Source organism: Theobroma cacao, chromosome 6 (assembly GCF_053813885.1).
Source record: "Theobroma cacao isolate CCN51 chromosome 6, ASM5381388v1, whole genome shotgun sequence".
Taxonomy (NCBI): Eukaryota; Viridiplantae; Streptophyta; class Magnoliopsida; order Malvales; family Malvaceae; genus Theobroma; species Theobroma cacao.
This window is the reverse complement of record NC_142644.1, coordinates 11,244,948-11,265,564: the sequence shown is the minus strand read 5'-3', so window position 1 is coordinate 11,265,564 and position 20,617 is coordinate 11,244,948.

The window sequence follows — 20,617 nt, the reverse complement described above, 5'->3', positions numbered from 1 at the left end:
TGTAGCGAGGTTCAATCTCCCTGCAGTGAAAAACCTTTTGTTTTTGTCTCCTATCTTGTCCAATTGCTGCCTTATTTTTCACTTCTTTGCTACCATATCTAGGCATGGACTGCCAACATTAAGGATTAAATGTGATAAGTTTAAAATGAGGTGGTTTAGTGAAAAACCTTTGGCCAGTTGAGAAACCCACGTTCGGCTAATACCTTAATTCCAACGTCGCTGCAGCGGAAAGATTCGTCATCACATTTGTCTTATTGGTGTATCACTGAAGCCTTCATTTTTTTCAAATTATTTGTTATGTTTGGGTTCCTCATTACCAATTGACTAATCATATAAGGGTTTAATGAGGAGTTTTTAATATGAATGAAATTAAATTGCATTGTTTCAAAACAAGTGCATCATGATTTGAAATTCTTCCTTATGGTTGCTTGTTCCCTTCCTTATTCACTCATTGGGTTTATACTCACTATTTTCAACTTCATGTTTTCAGATCACGAGGTAGCCGGTAACTAGGACGAGGTGTCCTTGTAGATTTATATCCATCTTTTGGTAGGTGTCTCGGTATTTAGTAGTTGTACATTCGTTCGAGTCCTTCCACTAGAAGTTGAGTATTTTTTTTTTGTGTATAGATGAACATAATGTAAATTGTTAAGATATATGTCGTAGACAGTGTATATACACTTATTTGGTATGCTAGTATGAGATGGCAATGTGTAGTATTATTTTGATTCTAAATCATAAAATGTGACTTAGTAGTTTGTGATGGAATGATGACCATGTCAGATTAGTAGGCTTACTTGGGCTTAGTGGACTACGTCCATTGGGCCCATGCACCGGTCATGCCCTGGAATTTGGGTCGTGACAATAGCCTTATTGATTTCTCCTATATTCTTCCAAATTGTAACTGTAATTGGGATTTCAAATTTCACCTTTCCATGATTAATTGGTAATCATTTGTCAGGTCTCGTAGTTGTTTGTACCATTAATGACTTTCTACGTCGATCCTTAATAATTATCTAAGGTGACCAACCATGCCACTTAGGTGAATATCCTCCCTTGATAATTGTGTTGCTAGTTTACCTCTATCATACCAAAAGATTACCATACACATCCAATCATTTAAACAGCTACTTTATAATCCGTTCAAGTCACATGAAAATAAAAGCCAAGCTCTTATGTCCTTTGTACAGATAACTACTACTATTTCCCTTACACTGCATCTGCCTACACTTAAAGTGATACGAACTTCAACGAAAATATTAAGTGCGTTTAGGATCCTCGTCACCTTGATCTGAGCACATCGACGGATCCTCTTTCGGGTCTTTCTCTTTATCTTGAGAATTTCCCATTTTATCCTTAATCTGAACTTGTTGCTGCCTCTCAAATTCCTCATTACTAACAAGTATAGGACCTCTCCCACAACTAAGAGGGAAGTGTCGGACACAGATACAGATACCTTCATAATACTATAATTACTGGTAGTCCTTTTTCCCATCTTGTTCGTGTTCATTTTCCTCATATTGATTTCATTACACACTAGTCTTGCGAGACTCCTCAAGCTCTTAAATAGTGGTTTACCTTTTGGGGGAACCGATCCACTCAAAAATCGGGTCAGGTTACTTATTACGCTTTCACCCTTGAGCTCATCTCGACTACGAGCAGCGAAATCTAGCAATCCCTCGCTATTACTATAAAGGGTATCAGGACTGCCATCTTTTCTAGACATGGCTTGTGCAACCGGCACACCTCCACCTATACACAACCAAGTATTAATTACTCTTCCATCTAGACATCATAAGAAGAAGTACGTTTCGAATGAAATCAGGGCCTATGCAGCCTCCAGTCCTTGACTTGCGTTGCGCACCCAGACTCTAAGGATAAGACTCTACACAGACTCTAACAACTCCGCTGACCACACAGAAATCCCTAGGACACAACTAAACCTAGGGCTTTGGTACCACATCTGTCACAGCTCAATTTCTAGGCCATGACCGATGTAAGGGCCCAATGGGCTCAGTCCACTTAGCCCAAGCAAGCCTACTTAATTGATCTTATTCATTAATCCCTATTCCTTAAGGGTCCACAATTCGTAATGCTCAATGACAGTTCCTTTGACAGCAGTTCATAAAACCCAGGCATGCATTCATAATGGCATCATCAACCATTATATACATATATAGATTAACAAATGAACCTTAATATTTCACATCAAACATTCATGTACACATAATTAAACCTTGACCGTCAATGGAGTGACTCTGGGCACGATTGATAACACTTAGTGTTACGTTAAACCTACTGAGCAATGTATAGGGAGAAGCACCCCGTCCTAGGATCCAATCACCTTTGACTCATGAAACCTAAAACATGAATTTTAAAAACGTGAGTACAAACTCAATGAGTGAACATGGGAAGGGAACAAGCAACGTTAAGGAAGGTTTAGAAATCATGATGCACTGAAGTTGAAAACAATGCAATTTAGTTTATTTCTATTTAAAATCATTCAAACCCTTGGTCGTTTAGTCACTTGATGACGAAAGACTCATGAACAACAAAGAAGTTGAGAAGTGAAAACTTTAGTATAATTCAACCAAGTCAAGCATAATAGATTGACTCTCACCGTAGCGAAAAGGCATTTTCGCTGCAATGAAATTCTAGCCAGATAAAATCCAAGGGCTTTCACTACCATCGGGAAAATTCCACTCATGCCACATTGCACATTAAATTAAACACATTGACAATACTCAAGTTTTCAACAGTCAATGCAATCACATATTAAATCCAAACATGTCTATATAGTAAATATATGTCAAACCAGACTCTACAATATGTTTATTATGCCATTCTTACATAAGAATGCATGTTTGCTTACTTGGGTACCTCGAAAATCGTTAAAGGATAACAATGTACCAAATGGTACAATTAAGTTGAATTAAGCCTCGAACTAGTCCAAATAGAGATTTTAAGATGAAATTGAGAATTTTAAAACCCCAGAATGACTTAAAATGGTGATTCGAAGTTCGAGGACAGATTTGGAGTCAAATTGGAATTTTCATCATTTATGGGCAAAATGGTTATTTTATCACCTGAGGTTAAAATTGGAATGTTGGAAGAAGTTTTTGATTAAGATTGACTATTTAGAACATAATTTGAGTTTGAGATGTGAAAAATTTAATTTCGGTATTTTTCGAGCATAAAGGGCAAAATAGTCATTTTAACACCCTAGGGACAAAATTGTAATTTTACACCACCCAACACTTGTCCAGTACATGGATTTTACCCAATATTATCATGGATAATTGAAGGATTTTATGTGGCGGAGAAAGAAAGCTTAATAGTTAAGAATTTAAAAATGGACCAATGGTAAGGTGACAAGTGTCAAGCTTTTCTTTCTTTATTATTTTCCTTATAAATTAGCACAAAATCAGCCCATTTCTCATTCTTATGGCCGGCCATAGCAAGAACAAAGGAAGAAAAGAAGAACAAAAACCCTAGAGTGAAAATTCAAGAGAAAATTAGTGAATTTCAAGTAATCAAGCAATCAAAGGGAAAATTTCTTGATTTTGACTTGTGATCTACCTTTCCCATGCATTCTTTTGCATTTTCCATGGTTGAATCACATGATTTCATGATGGGTATCTTGCTGATGAAACCCTAGGAGACAGAAATTGATGATGATTGAGATAGATTTTTAAGATATATGGATGTTTTCAGTTGTTTATGGTGTTAAGTGTAAGAATTAAGCTTGAAATTCACATATTCCTCATGAGCTCATCATTGGCCGAATCTTCCTTGTAGAGTGTTGATGGTGGATTTGATTTAATTTCAAGTGAATTGGTTAGGAAATGATGAATTATGGTGAGAAAATCAAGTAGGAAAAATCATAGTGTTGATGCACCCACCATGGCCGAAATTCTCAAGAGAAAATGTGAAGATGATTTTGCTAAATTTTATGCTATTTGACTTGTGTTTGATGGTTTGGAGAATTGGAAGAAAAATGGAGTTAATTGGTGTTGACTTGGACATATTGGCCAATTAATCAGGTGATAGATCGAATTAGGCCAATACCGTTTTATTTAGGTACACAATTGAAATTGTGTAGAATACCGTGTTTAGACGATAATCCAAACAATTTGCATTCCATTTCATGCATTAGTCAAGAGCCTGAAATAGACTTATAATGGTATGACACAGTATATTGAATTATGTGTCGTGTATTGTATATAGGTGGTGAGCCCTCTAACAAGGGTAAAGACGTTGTGTCAGAGGACTGAGAATAACAGTATTTCAAACTCCTGATATAGTGAGTAACCTTATTATCGTCTTAATTATGTAAAGCAGTTTTTATTCGATTTTGAGATTATATGGAAAATGAGTTTAAATGGTAAATCTTTATGTTTTATAAGCAAAATGTGATTAAACCAAATGATTTTATAAAATTGTCTTGAAATTTAATGATGATTTGAAAATGGAGTAATTAGAGACTATTTGATGTATTGTAAATTATGTTTTGAATTGAATGGCTTATGATAATGTGGGTATGAATGGCTGGATGGGTATTTTTGTTGAAAATGTATAAACTGTTGTTTGCCTTGATAGGCTGGATAATGATAAAATTGCCATGTCATGCTGTTGAATTTTATTGAATTGGTGGGTTATAGATTGGTCACTACAGTGGCGGGTTCGTGGACCAGCCTATCAGAGGGGCACGAAATCCCATTATATTCTTACCTCGGTTGGAGAGGCATGTAGGGTAACTCTCGAGGTATAATTTTTAGAGTTCACTTCATGCCAAACCACCACGTGAGGGTGAACTCAGCAAACGCCAAGGAACGGTTATGTTTTCAACATAAAAACATGATTTATGCGTACATGACTTTTTAACAGCCTTGGCGGACACAGTTGGGATAGCCCTAGGCCAAGGTATATCTGACAATTGAGTATGAGAATAATTTTGGCACGAGCCAAGTTTAAGAAATTCATAAGCTATGTTGATTACTCTATTTAAATGAATTGATTCTATTTAGTTGAAATGCGTTTGAAACGTTATGAATCATAGTACGATGAACTATTTTAAGTTGTCTCCATTTACTCAACGTTAGATATTTTAGATGGTATTTGTTTACTCACTAGGATTATATAATCTCACCACCCTCCTTTCCACCCCTTTCAAGCTTAGGATAGTCGGTAGATAGCTCATTTCATAGAGAGCTACCATTGGATTTGCGTCCTCCAAACTGTAGGTTCACAGCCTTTATTACTTTTGGTTATTCGAGGGCCCACTTGTTATTGTAAATTAAATCTTATACTTTGGTTATCTGTATTACAATATGTATGAATTTATTTAACTTTTATGGTACAAAAATTATTTACCGGTAACTCTATAAATATTGTTTTATAAGAAAATAGAGTATTTTATTGAATATTTTTATTATATTCAAATAGGTATAGTTTCACTTTAAATGAATGTTTTAGACATCTAAACTTATTTTTGATTATGAAATATGTGTTTTTCACTCGCATACTATATTTTTAGCTGGTTTCGAGAGTTTAAGGAAAAATGACCAAAATGCCCCTGTGAGAAAAAAATTGTTTTTCTATTGTTTTGATTTGGAAATAGTTTATAATCTCTCAAAACATGATACTTAACAACTGTTGCTCACAGGGGAGGTGCAAAAACTGATATTAAAGCCTTGCGAGGTTCCGGTTGGCATTCTGGGCAATGAATGTCCATCGGGATGTCGCGGCGGTTGTCATGGGCTCAAAGGGAGTACCGGGTCATGACAATTATAGTGGTATCAGAGCTTTTGGTTTCAAAGATTAGAGCTTTTGGTTTTAAAGCTATTTTAAAATTTACAATGTTAGTGTGGCCCCAAGATAACTGAAGTTAATTTAAGTTAAGTTAAGTCAAGTTAGGTTGAATAGAATGCATGCATCTACATATAGAAACCTACCTGCTTTGGTGATGCATAAATAATTAAGAAATTACTACTTGATTGCATATAGGTTTTGAGGTGCGCTGGTGACACACACACCATGTCTAGAAGAGGCAGTAGTCCCGATACCCCTCATAGTGCTAGTGAGGGATCATTAGATTCCACTACCAGGAGCCAATGGCGCCTTGATCTAGGTAATCCAGAATGGTTTTGTAATAAGGAAAGCTTCGAGAGTAGCGAGAATTTTGAAAGTGAGAGCAGCTCCGATACTCCGAAAACTGTAAAAGATTTCTTTTTGAAACAACCTGAAAAGTACCATAGAGAATGGGTGAGGAAGGTAATTGCAAAGGGAGGTATTTGTCCTAGGAAGAGCATGTCAGTTGTTCGACACTATCCTCCAGGCTGTGGGATGAATGTAAAGGAACAACAGAAAAAGAATAAGGATAAAGTAATTATTTCAAATAATCCCCATAGGAAGGTGAACGTTGTACGACATTTTCCTCCTGGTTGTGGAAGAAATGCTACACCGGTGAGTGATGAGGAATGTATGAGAATACAACAAGCCTGGATTGAGAAACAAAGGAGAAAATCTTGGAGGAGGAGAACCCGGAAAAGGATCTTAAGAAGAACTTGGAGTAGAATCTTTTGATAAGATTAGATTAAGATGATGATCTTAATGACATGTAATATTTTTGTAGGATTTTGTACTACTTTAACTCTAGGTAGATGTAGAGTAAAGGAGATAATAGTTATCTGTACAAAGAAGTTAATAGTTTGGCTTTTAAAGTGTATGACTAGAATGTATTATAAAGTAGCTGTTTAAATGACTAGATGTATATGGGAATCTTTTGGTAAGACAGAAGTGGACTAGCACTATGACTATTAAGGAAAGATATTTATCTTAGTGGCATGGTTGATCATCTTAGATAATTATTGAAGACTGATGTGGAAAGTCATTAATGATTCAAGCAATTACCCAAATTAACAATGAATGTATTTTGCAGTACTAAGAAATGGATACCGATTAACATGATGAACTTTTGGAGTGATAACCCTAAATTTTGACGAGGTATAAATGCCATTTGAATTGATGATGTTGTTGGAGATTATTACTTATCGTAGTATGTGAGTTTTGATATGATTCCGAATGCAAAACTAAATAAATAAAATTCTGGTTTATGGGACAAATTGTATCAGAGAAGATGATTCCGAGCAAACACACGAAACTAAGGGATTATATTATAATAAGCTGGTTCAGTGTGTTGAAATTGCACAAGATATTGGGAGACAGTGTGGTAAGACTAACAATTAATCATGGAGATGTGAAATTTGGAATCTTAACTGTAATTACAATTCGAAAGGATATGGAAGAAATCAATGAAGCTCTAGATGACATTTTGAACGATTAATGTAATAAATTCAAAGGTTGTAAGCTTGAGGGTGGAGGAAGTATAAAATGATGCCATAATATTATAGGAAGATAATCTAATACAATTGTGGTCCATTAAAGACAAATGAAGGAACATAAAAAGATAAATTTTTTATTAATAAGGATTGTGAGTATAAATGTAGTGAAAGATGAACTATTTTTGTGATCTTTATACTAGAAGTTAATAAACTATTGGAGTTATAAGACAAGGAAGATGATCAGAATAGATAATGAAAATATTGGGATACCACAAATAATAAGTAATTATGTGTATGATGATGTATATATTGTGAATTCATTACACCATATGGGAAATATGTCCTAAGGTGGGACTTGAAATATGTGGATTTTTGGATATGCTCTAGGAGGGAACTTCTGCATTCTAAATTCGAGATATCTTGATCTTATAACTACAAGGACGAGATGTAATAATTAAGTGAATTATCCACTTTATAAATGTGATTGGTTGAGAACCCTTTATGGTTAGAAAGCACGAGCAAATTGGGAGTGGCATTAAGATGAAACTCACAAGTTGAAGAATGGTCATTGGTTTTGATGCTAAGCTTTGTTGTTTGGAGTCTTAAGTGCATTGGGGAGGTATTAAGATAAAGATGGTGAGTGAAATTGCAAAGTTTCTTTATTGCCTTATATATTGGCATGTAAGAGAAAGAAAAGTTAGAGAGTTTCTGAGATGGCTACATAAAAATAAATTAACATGTGCAGTGTTAAGATGAATAATATGTTGACTGAAGTCAAATCTTAAGAAATAAAGTAAGCCTTGTTAAAGACTAAAGAGGAAGTGAGGGAAAGGTTAGATGAATGTATGAGATATTGATAAGAGATGTCAATACCAAGTGATGAAAGTGTGAATGAAGATTTCAAGGATGATATAGCAAATGAGTTTATATAGAATATTGTTACAAGAATTTACAAATCTTGTCTTGACTTTGTTGAAAGGAAAGGATTAGTGACAACACAAGTAAACTACGTGACATGCTAGAAATCCTTGGAGATAAATTGAAGCATGAGTAGTTGGGCATGCCTTTATGGAAATGATATACTTGGAGTATGAAAGAGCACATAAGTGATTAAGTGTTTCAAGAATGTTTAAATGCCTTTGAGAAAGAATTATAAATTATACAAGATGAGTATAAGATGTGTGATTTTGAAACTTGCTAAGGAGCCAAACGGCTAAGTCACGAGTTAAGTAATCACCTGCTATGAGACATAAGTTTAAGATAGATATCCCCAATGAAATACTCAAGAGAAGTTCTACCATGGATCTCGTGAAAGCAAGCACTAAGTTATGTGGTTATAAAAAAGGAAGGTGTAAGCTGAAAGTGATATTGGTATTAATATTAAAAGTACTTAAGGAGAATCTAGTTTCAAGTCTTGTAATTTCAAGTACAATTTGTAAATTGGCTAAGGGAGAATGATGTTATGTTCATATGAAAGAGTGGAACGAAGGATGATAGAAGTTGACCTTGATAATGAAGTCGGGTAATGGAATTTTCCTAATATATTATGGAAATTGGAATTCGAAAATGCTTGAGGCATACATGATTCAAATGAGTTTGAGTTTTAAGTGACAAATCAATATCGGAATGCAAGAAAGATACAAGGTAATGTAAAGGCATGAAGGATAATCGAGGAAAAAGGATGACTCTTAAGACTTATGGTATTGCATAAGATGCAACGGTCAAGTTAAGTTAAATCGTAAAGGCATCAATGGGATTATAAAGCATACACGCATAATAGATTATAATTCAATAGAGATGACATTGTGTTGCAATGATATATAGTATAAGGAAACTTAAGCATATAATTGGAAATGATAAGAAGAGAGCATAAGTATGTAAATGATGAGAAACTATGCACAGGCATGATAAGCATTTGTATGAATTATGAAGATTATTCTATTGAATCTTGGTTATGGATGGGAATGAACAAAAGAAATTAGTCTGAAGGCATTTGAAAACAGAGACTCGTATAAATAATGAGGAATATGGACATTTGAATGTGCGTGTATACGTATGTGTGGAGTTAGTGATGTACCCAACTAAAATGAAGAATGGTTTTAGTGGTTCGAGATTTGAACTCAATATATTTGATGAGTTGTATAGATAATGTAACGATCAAGAATCTTATCAAAAGTCGATTTATGGCGACCTAAGGAATTTTGGGAAGTAGTTAAGGGAATGTAATCTATAGTGCAATTAAGCCATATGACATGGATTAATAGGATTAAGAAGATTGAAATTTCCTAAGTGCAAGGTAAACATGAAGTATGTAGAAATAATTGAAGCCATTAATCTTCCCTAACGCTGAGGATATGTACAGGAATGAGTATGGCGTGTTAATGATGCCGTAAACTACACAATAATGTATGAGGATAGGATGAATGAATGAAAGTCGAGAAGTTTGATATGGAATGAAGTAATAAGATAGTGATTGGTATACCTAAATAAGTATAAAATGTGATCGAAATTAGTATGATTGAAAGGGAGTTATGGTTCAAGTTTAATGATAGTAATAGAAGCATGCTTGGTGTCTCGATATAAGAGATCATAATTGTGAAGGTTACTGTTGATCTGATTTTAAGGGATAATAATAGACATAAGTGAACTACTCGAATTGAATTGGAGGTAAATAAGGTGAATAAATCGAAATTCCCTATAAAGGGAAGGACATAAGAAGTCGAGCATTAGATGAGAAAACAATACCTTCACCTTTTCTCTGAGTTTAGTAAATGAAATTTTGAGGTCAAAATTTTATTTTAAGGGGGTAGTGCTATCAAACCCAACTCTACAATATGTTTATTATGTCATTCTTACATAAGAATGCAAGTTTGCTTACTTGGGTACCTCGAAAGTCGTTAAAGGACAGCAAGGTACCAAATGGTACAATTAAGAATGGACCAATGGTAAGGTGACAAGTGTCAAGCTTTTCTTTTTTTACTATTTTCCTTATAAATTAGCACAAAATCAGCCCATTTCTCATTCTTATGGCCGGCCATAGCAAAAACAAAGGAAGAAAAGAAGAAGAAAAACCCTAGAGTGAAAATTCAAGAGAAAATTGGTGGATTTCAAGTAATCAAGCAATCATAGGTAAAATTTCTTGATTTTGACTTGTGATCTACCTTTCCCATGAATTCTTTTGCATTTTGCATGGTTAAATCACATGATTTCATGATGGGTATCTTGTTGATGAAACCTAGGAGAGAGAATTTGATGATGATTTAGATAGATTTTTAAGATATATGGATGTTTTTAGTTGTTTATGGTGTTAAGTGTAAGAATTAAGCTTGAAATTCACATATTCCTCATGAGTTCATCATTGGCCGAATCTTCCTTGTAGAGTTTTGATGGTGGATTTGATTTTATTTCAAGTGAATTGGTTAGGAAATGATGAATTATGGTGAGAAAATCAAGTAGGAAAAATCATAGTGTTGATGCACCCACCATGGCCGAAATTCTTGAGAGAAAATGTGAAAATGATTTTGTAAATTTTATGCTATTTGACTTGTGTTTGATGGTTTGGAGAATTAGAAGAAAAATGGAGTTAATTGGTGTTGAATTGGACATATTGGCCAATTAATCTAGTGATAAATTGAATTAGGTCAATACCATTTTATTTAGGTACACAATTGAAATTGTGTAGAATATTGTGTTTAGACGATAATCCAAACAATTTGCATTCGATTTCATGCATTAGTAAATAACCTGAAATAGACTTATAATGGTATGAAACGGTTTATTGAATTATGTGCTGTGTATTGTAAATAGGAGGCGAGCCCTCTAACAAGGGTAAAGACGTTGTGTTAGAGGATTGAGAATAGGAGTATTTCAAACTCCTGATACAGTGAGTAACCTTATTATCATCTTAATTATATAAAGTTGTTATATCCGATTTTGAGATTTTATGAAAAATGAGTTTAAATGGTAAATCTTTATGTTTTATAAGCAAAATGTGATTAAACGAAATGATTTTATAAAATTGTCTTGAAATTTAATGATGATTTGAAAATGGAGTAATTAGAGACTACTTGCTGTATTGTAAATTATGTTTTAAATTGAATGGCTTATGATAATGTGGGTATGAAGGTATGAATGGCTAGATTGGTATTTGTGTTCAAAACGTATAAACTGTTGTTTTGCCTTGATAGACTGGGTAATGATAAAATTGCCATGTCATGTTGTTGAATTTTATTGAATTGGTGGGTTATAGATTGGTCACTACAGTGGTGGGTTCTATGGACCAGCCTATTAGAGGGGCACGAAATCTCGTTATGTTCTTACCTCGATTGGAGAGGTGTGTAGGGTAACTCCAGAGGTACAATTTTTAGAGTTCACTTCATACCAAACCACCACGTGAGGGTGAACTCAGCCAACGCCAAGGAATGACTATGTTTTCAAAATAAAAACATGATTTATGCGTACATGACTTTTTAACAGTCTTGGCGAACTCGGTTGGGATAGCCCTAGGCCAGGTAGCCCTGACAACTGAGTATGAGAATAATTTTGGCGCGAGCCAAGTTTTAAGAAATTCATAAGCCATGTTGATTATTGGATTTAAATGAATTGATACTATTTTGTTGAAATGAGTTTGAAACGTTATCAATCATAGTACGATGAACTATTTTAAGTTGTCTGCATTTACTCAGCTTTAGATATTTTAAATGATATTTGTTTACTCATTGGGATTATATAATCTCACCACCCTCATTTTCACCCCTTTCGGGCTCAGGATAGTCGGTAGATAGCTCATTTCATCGAGAGCTACCATTGGATTTGCATATTCCAAACTGTAAGTTCATAGCCTTTATTACTTTTGGTTATTTGGGGGCCTACTTGTTATTGTAAATTAAATCTTATGCTTTGGTTATCTGTATTAAAGTATGTATGAATTTATTTAGCTTTTAAGCTATAAAAATTATTTACTGGTAACTCTATAATATTGTTTTATAAGAAAATAGAATAATTTATTAAATATTTTTATTATATTCAAATAGGTATAGTTTCACTTTAAATGAATGTTTTAGGCATCTAAACTTATTTTTGATTATTAAATTTGTGTTTTTCACTCGCATACTATATTTTTAGCTGGTTTCAAGATTTTGAGGAAAAATGACCAAAATGCCTCTATGAGAAAAAAATTATTTTTTCTATTGTTTTGATTTGGAAATAGTTTATAATCTCTCAAAACATGATACTTAACAACTGTTGCTCACAAGGGAGGTGCGAAAATTGATATTAAAGCCTTGCGAGGTTCCGGTTGGAATTTCGGACAATGAATGTCCATCGGGACGTCGCAGCTGTTGTCACAAGCTCGAATGGAGTACCAGGTCGTGACAATATATATATAAGCACATGCACCACCATCACCTCACCTGGCTCATGTGCATCCCCCACATCATGTACATAGCCGGACACCCCATCTCACCTAACTCATGTGCATCATTACCGGCATGTGCACTGCCCACTCCGCACATGCACGGTTGTAATTATCACGACATTGTCATTCAATCGGCATGCGCACTGCCCACTCCACACATGAACGGTTACAATTATCACAACATTGTCATTCAACCAGCATGTGCACTGCCCACTTTGCACATGCATGATTACAATTATCACACAATGGTACCATTTATGACATAGTATATATATAAATATATCAACATTATACAAAAACATATAGATTCATCTTTTTACATATTTCACATTTTACAACATCAAACATTTTATCAAGGGCTTGTTCTTAGGCAATTTTAAAGCAAAAACTGATAAAATTTCTAAATGATTCATTGAAACACGTAAACATTTCCCTAAAACATTTTAAAATGCAAGTTCACTCACCTTACGATAGCAGGATATTACATCGCTATTTGATTGGAGCTGTCTCTGATTATTTTACTGACCGGTCGCTCATTGTTTACTCCGACATGCCACCACAGTACTTTAACCTTATCTTTGCACTTCCTAACAATAATACAAACTCAATATATTGAATTACATACATACACAGGCAGCACTTCAATCAATTAATCCTTACTCAAATTTATATTTTTCATCCTATCATGAAACCATCTTCAATTAACTCACATCTTAATACATTTTTGCTCAAATTACTTATATCCATTGCGTACGTAATTCATTAGATTATATCACCGGCAACTTATTTATGATGCCATGTGCCTACTTCAACCTTTCGAAATAATTTCTGCCCAAATCCATCTTATATTTTCACACATAATCCACATATATGGCAACAACAATCATTCTCACTTTCAATCGATTATTTCATAGTTTACACGCATCGTTATATATATAACTTTCAATACTTTGTTTCTCAATCCTCAATCCATAATATTCCTTTGTCACTTCTTTCAAATGACATGCCATACAATCTTAACAATTTTCAACTAGCTTATGCAAATAGATCCTTTCAACAACCATAATTCCCCACAATTTTCAACTAACCGTAGGCTTTAAAACATAATGTTAAGCTTACTGTTTTTCTTTTCCACTTTGAGTCCTTCATGTACCCATGGGTTTATTGGCTTACATGTTATCAATTTTTCTCCAATCAAGCCAATCTTTGCTACCACAAGAGATTTCTCTAGGTCACAAACTCGTTTTCAAAGACTACTCAAGCCAAAAACAAGAATTCTTACCGTTCCTTGCTTGAATCACCAAAACCAAGCTTTTTCTTCCTTTCTCTCTTTTTCTTTCTTCTTCTCCTAGAGTTTATATGTGCTGGAAATTGGGTTTAGAAGTTGTAACTTTGGTGCACAAGAAGTTGGGAGAAGAATGAAGCAAGAAGAGAAAAGAAATGAAAAGAAAACAAGGAAAGAAAATGAAAGAAAATTAGCTTTCCATGGGAGAATGAGAGAATGGCATTGGAAGCTTCAAGAATGAAGAAGAAAATATCTTGCTGGGAAGATAAGGACTGTTTTGGGCTGATAAGGATGAGAGTCAAAGCTTCCTTTAGAAGCTTTGACCAAACTTTATGCAAAATTACCATTTTGCCCTTTAAGTTTCTTTCCATTTTAATTTAGTCCTCCCACACACTCATTTAACTCCAATTTCCTTCTATTATCTTCTTCTACATATGTACAAACAAAGTATGAAGTTTGTACTCCAACACAGTGTCCCCATAATATTTAAAATATTTATTTACCTGCGCTATCTTTACTTAATAAAGACACGCGGCCCCATTAACGACATTTTTCTCTAAAATTTTTTTTCTCATTCTTCTTCTCGCCCACTTAGGTTGCCCATATACTCCTTCATGAAAAATTTTGACACTGAATAAAATATTAATATTTTAATATTATTTTATTCTAAAAATTTTCTCTTGTCTTCTCTTGTCCCTTTGGTACCCAAAATACCTTATTATACCTTAATTGACTTCCGAATCACTTTTATCTTGCAAATTCTTCTTAAAAAAAAATCGTTATTTTATTATTATTTTCTTGTGTGTGGAATATTTTATCCCAAACCAATCCTTTCATCTTTCATCATTTCTAAACATTATAATTAACCTCAATTGGCATCCAATAAGCTTTATTAACCACCATATCAAAGTACGGGGTATTATAAAAGGCATTGACTATGATTAGACATTTGCACCTGCTGCTAGAATTAAAGCCATTAGATTGTTTCTTGCATTTGCATGTTTTATGAACTTCAAATTATTCCAAATGGATGTAAAAAGTGCATTTTTAAATGGTTTCATTCAAGAAGAAGTATATGTTGAACAACCCCCCGGATTTGAGGACTATGAAAAATCAGATTATGTGTTCAAACTTCATAAGGCCTTGTATAGACTAAAACAAGCTCCAATAGCTTGGTATGAAAGACTCTCTAGGTTTTTAGTTGAGAAAAGATATAGTAGAGGAAGCATTGATACAACACTATTTGTCAAAAATTGCTTGATTGATTTAATTATTGTTCAAATCTATATGGATGATATTGTGTTTGTTGCAACTAATAAGGCTTTATGCAAGAACTTTGCTGAAGAGATGTAGGGTGAATTCGAAATGAACATGATGGGTGAGCTGAAATTCTTTCTTGGCCTTCAAATCAAACAAAATGAGGAAAGAATCTTCATCAGCCAAGAAAGATACATTCAAGACATGCTGAAGTTAAAATCAATAAGCACACCAATGAGTCCATCCACCAAACTTGATGCTGATGAAAAAGGAAAAAGCGTTGATCAAAAGCTTTATAGAGGTATGATTGGATCCCTGCTGTGCTTAATTGCTAGTAGGCCTGATATCCTAGAGGAACATCCTTCAATCTTATTGGATACAACCTAAAAAGTCACACTTGACTACAGTAAAAAGAATCTTTAGGTACCTTATATACACACAAAATTTAGGATTGTGGTATCCTAGAGGAACATCCTTCAATCTTATTGGATACTCAGATGTAGACTTTGCTGGAAGTAAAATAGTAGAAAGAACACTAGTGGAACATGTCAGTTTCTAGGAGATAAGCTTGTATCTTGGTCGAGTAAAAAACAAAACTCAGTTGCACTCTCCACAGTTGAAGCTGAATATATTTTTTTTAGGTAGTTGCTGTGCTCAAATCTTTTGGATCAAACAACAATTAAAAGACTTTGGCATAACCTTGCATAATGTACCAATATTTTGTAATAACACTAGTGCCATTAATATATCAAAGAATCCTGTACAGCACTCTAGGACCAAGCATATTGAGATTAGACATCACTTTATTAGAGATCATGTAATTAAAGTAGACATTAAAATTGAGTTTGTTAGCACCATGAAACATTTAGCTGATATATTCACCAAACCCCTAAATGAGGATAGATTTTGTAAAATTAGGAGAAATTTAGGGATGATTAATGTGCAGGAGCTGTAAGAAAGTTTTTTGAGTTTGCCATTCACAAAACAGTAGGGACTTAGTCGATTAAGAATTTCTTAGTCAACTAAGAGTATTTTGTCTTTTTAAATAATAAGACTCAGTTAGCTAGAGAAAGAATGAATAAAATAGTGAAAACGAATAGTCTACTGGGTAAAGAAAATGGGCAGCAAATGTCGCCTAACTGAAAAATAAAAACAATGAGAGGCAAAGTTTTAAATTTTGAAAAGGAGAAAAATTGACAGCATTTAAGGGGAAGTTAGACGGTTTCTCATAACTCCTCTTCCACATCCTCCATTTTCTCCTACCAGAAACCTCTACTTTGAAAAATTGAAACCCCATTTCATCCTAACTTGCAAACCCTAAGTTAGAAACTAATCAAAACTAAATAGCAAAATCACCTCTGTCAAAAGAAATTCTAGAGAAAAAAAAGGGAAAACCGCCAATGGAGGAAAGTCCACAAGCAAAAATCCAGAAAAAGAAAAAGAAGATTGTGTCTGCTTTTGAGGTTGAGAAAATTAAAAAAAAAGATAGAAAAGGAACATAGAGTAGAGAAAAAGAAAGAGAAAGAAAAATCCTCCAAGAAAGATAAGGTTCTGTCCTCAATGTTTAGGAATAAAACCCATGAAGATAGATTCAAGAAAATTGATAATGCTCCAATTACATGTGAAAAATTTATTGACTAGAAGAGCTTCGATGAAAATCCTGAAATTCAAGTAGCTCTATTAGATTACTTTGAGGAAATGAAACTGAAAAAATTTATCACTTTCAAGAGTCGAACCTATAGTCCTAGCGTTGTGAAAGAATTTTATGCTAGCATAGCTTTAGAAGAAAATAAACTGGAAGATCCTAAAGATTTCATTGTGGATGGTCTAAATGTTTTCATAAATGGAAAGGAATTTGTTGTGACTATTGCAGACTTAGGAAGTTTGCTTAAAATTGAATGTGAAGAGGGAGATTTTGAAATGCTTGATAATTTTGAGCCATTATCTCTATGAGAGATTATAACTAGAAAGAAAGAAAAGTACACTTCCAAAATAATGTCGATCTCATTACAATCCCCCAAATAAGAATTTTGCATTACTTTATTGCTGCAAATGTTCATGGAAGAAATGGTAGTTTTAGCTATGTTAGTCTTCAGAACTTATGGTTGATGGAGCATGCTTTTAATGGTGCTCCATTCAATCTAGGCCAATTCATGATAGAGAGAATGAGGGGAGCCTGTAGAGTTCACAAGGTAAATCTACCATATGGAAATGTGGTCACTTCACTGGTTAGGAAGAAGGGAATATGGAATTCTAAGTATAAAATGGATTTAGTGAAAAGCAAGGACCAGGCTATATATCTTTGCAGTTTGCCTAAGATGGGGAATGAAATGGATGGAGAAAAATTTGTTAAAACCCTCAAGGTCACTCCAGGAAAACAATCTTCACTCCCCGCTCAATCTGAGGCAGCCTCTTCTCAGTTTTCAAATGAAATGATTTTAAATATGCTGATGTGAATTGATGGAAAGCTTATAGACTAAGCTGTGAAGATGTCGAAAATTAAGGAAAAGTTGGAAGAACTTAAAAATATGATGAAAGGAAAAAAGAAATCAACTTCTAAGCCTGCTGCTACAAATACCTCAGCACCAGTAGGACAGGTTGCTGAAGGCCTTGCCTTCCAAGCAGAAGGTTAAACTTTTCAAGTTGCAAGTCTTGTCATTCAACCCGAGGGTCTTGAACCAGAAGTTGATCAACCTAGGAAATCTCAAACTCTTGAGCCTCAGAGTAAAGATGAATCAGATTAAGGCAGTGAAGTGCTAGGCTTATTTGAGAAGTCCCCATCTCATCAAGAACTGCAGCAAGATCAACCATCTCCCCCTAATTCAGAGGAGGTCTCAATAATGGATGTCTTCCATAAATGGTTAGAAAAGAATAAGCTGAAAAGGAAGCAGCTAAAGGGAAAACACAAAAATTAGTATCTCTGAGAGAATCCCCTGAACTAGCTTCTGCTATAGAGGAACAATTTGTGAAAAAAAATGAAAAAGCTACTGCTGCTCCACAAGCCAAGTCTAAACCATCTAGTAAAGGCAAGAAGACAATGACAACCAAGACCAAATTCCTCAAAAGAAGGAAATGCTCTAGAATAGTTGAAAAAGCTAGACCATCAACCATCTCTTCTCCTCAAGACCCCCTTGAAATTTTTGATAAATCATCCCTTGAACCCTCACCATAGAAATCACCTCCAAAACCATTTCCTGAACCCCTTAATGTTTTTTGTGGCATAGATGAATCTACCTCTTCAGCCTCTTCAAGAACTGATTGAAGACCCCTCATTTTGATGCTGACAAAAAGGGGGAGAATTATAGAAAACTTAGGAGAGATAGAGGGTAGAAATGATATAGGGGTAATTTAGGAACAAAACTTTAACTATTGTTTTTTCTACTTTTTTTGTTCTGCTGACAGTTGAACATTTAAATTTAACTTTGTTGTTTTTATTATTGTGTTGAAATGGGATGCTGATAAGTTGTTTATATGATTTTGTTATTGATGGTTAAACATTTAAATTTGTTTTTATGTTTATGGTAATTTTAACTAATGTTATTTAAAAATTCGATGTTGATATTGACTTAATATGCTGGTAATTAATTTTTGTTATGATTTTGTGAATGGAACTTGGTTGAAAAAGTATATGGATGCTGGTTATATTATATTTGTTGGATGATCAATGGCATAGAAAAAATTTGATAGCAATATGCTAATGACAGATAGTTAACTGAAATATTGAAATTTTGTCAACCAGTCACTTATTGCTGATCATTCCATATGTCTACATAAATATACTTTGTCATAAGTTTGAATCCATACATGTCATTTTCTATATGACATGAGCAAAAACTTGCTGAAATGAATAATAAAATATGCACACACTGAGGGGGAGCACACACTTAGGGGGAGGAAAACCTCCATTTTTTACAGAACAAAAAGGAACCTATAGACACTATGCGGCTAATCAAGGAATGTTTGTCATCATAAAAAAGGGAGAGATTGTTGACTTCATTAGTTTTTGATGATAATGAAACATTCCTATTCATTTGTGTCTAATATCTCTACTTGAGTGTGCATGACAAAAATTGTATGCCAAGAATAAATTAATCATTCAAAGGTTCATATAAAAAATCATATGAACAAAAAGCCACAATTGATCAACAAAACAAAAGCCTCTTAGTTGGCTAATGAAGGGTATTAGTGGGCTAAAATTGAAATAAGAAGTTGGCAGGCTCATGAGGATTGAGAGACAGAGAAGACTTAGTCGACCAAGAAGTAGGTTAGTAGACTAAGAGCTTACTGCTAGAAATCTGGAGTTCAAAATTGAAACAACTTAATTGACTAAGAAGGAAATTAGTAGACTAAGTACTCACTGCCAGAAACTGGGATGAAAAGATAAAAACGACTTAGTCGACTAAGAGTGCAGTTAGTCAACTAAGATCATTCTGTCAGAAAATTTGAATTGAGCATTTGAAGATAGATTAACGGCCAGAACTACCACAACTATTTTCAATGATGAAAAGCTGCCTAACAACTATCAGAGTTGATTTTCCATGTATTTAAGAGGCTTCCAATGGCTAGAAATGCAATTAAGGCTTCCAAGAACTAAAAGAGCACAAAAACCAGCAAAAACTCTCTATATTCTTCTATACTTCACGCCTATCCTTGTAAAAGATTCAAGCACTTCACTTTGTACCACTTAGATCAAGTCAGTGATCATAGGTACACCTTTATCTCTCTTTTCCTTGTATACGTAGAGTGTGCAAGACACTCTAAGGGAATTTATTCAAGCTTAAATTGCTTCATTGAGTGTATAAGTTCTAACTTAGCCTAGAAAAGTTAGTTGTTGGGTTGTGGTTGATCTTGGTAAAAACCATTGTGAAAGGTTTTGGTTGAGTCTGGTAAAAGACATTGTAAAAGCTTGGTGAAAGCTTATGAATTTCACCGTTCATAGTTGATTGGTTTGAAAAATCCTTGGTTGAACAATCAAGGTAGTAGATATAGGTCTTGGACCGAACCACTATAAATTTTGATGTGATTGTCTGCTTTGTTTTTAGTTTTTCACTCATATTTAAATCTCTCTTTTACCTTGCATTTGTCCCCAACTAGAAGTTAATTCTTTAAAGAGCCAAAAAGTGCTATTCACCCCCATTTAGCACATTTACTTAGGACAAACACACACGATTTCACTAGAATCTATTAGCAAACGAGGAAGATTTTAACTATGCTTTTGTGTTAACGAAAGAGGACAATGTTTGTCCCTTTCTGCTTCTGACAAGGATGGTCGAATCATATACTTGAAAAATTGCTTCAGAAACAATTTTTCTTCTT